We start from the raw sequence: 488 nt of genomic DNA, 5'->3' as shown, positions 1-488 counted from the left end.
AGAGTATTGAGAGAGCCATAAGAAATGTAACTAAGTAGATTTACTCAAGTACTTTACTAAAGTACAAATTTAATATACTTGTATTTGAAGTATTTCTAACTTGGGATACTCTCTTTTTTCTACTATATTTTGGACACTGTGCAGCACCACGTTTTAAGTAATAAACCTTTTTGTTCTTGATTCGCCTGTGCCACCCCATTTACAAAACAAATCCTGGACACGACCCTGCTCACCTAAGCTAACTGAAGTCACTGAACTGGATTCCTATGTTTGTGGTGTTTATGCCATTTTTTTTTTTAAATGAAATTATCAAATAATTATTACTGCCTGCTATGGCAGAGACTGTACAAGACCTGTGTGGCTCAGTTTTGGTGACTATATTTTTAATCTGCTAATCAGCACTAATTAGCGAGCATGTGTATTTGTGCATTGCATCCTTCCAGTATATGGATGCAGGTAGCTAACGAAGTTTCATAATGTTTGATTAT

Source organism: Simochromis diagramma, unplaced genomic scaffold, assembly GCF_900408965.1.
Source record: "Simochromis diagramma unplaced genomic scaffold, fSimDia1.1 OVJJ01000304.1, whole genome shotgun sequence".
NCBI lineage: Eukaryota > Metazoa > Chordata > Actinopteri > Cichliformes > Cichlidae > Simochromis > Simochromis diagramma.
Note: the sequence above shows the minus strand (reverse complement) of the source record.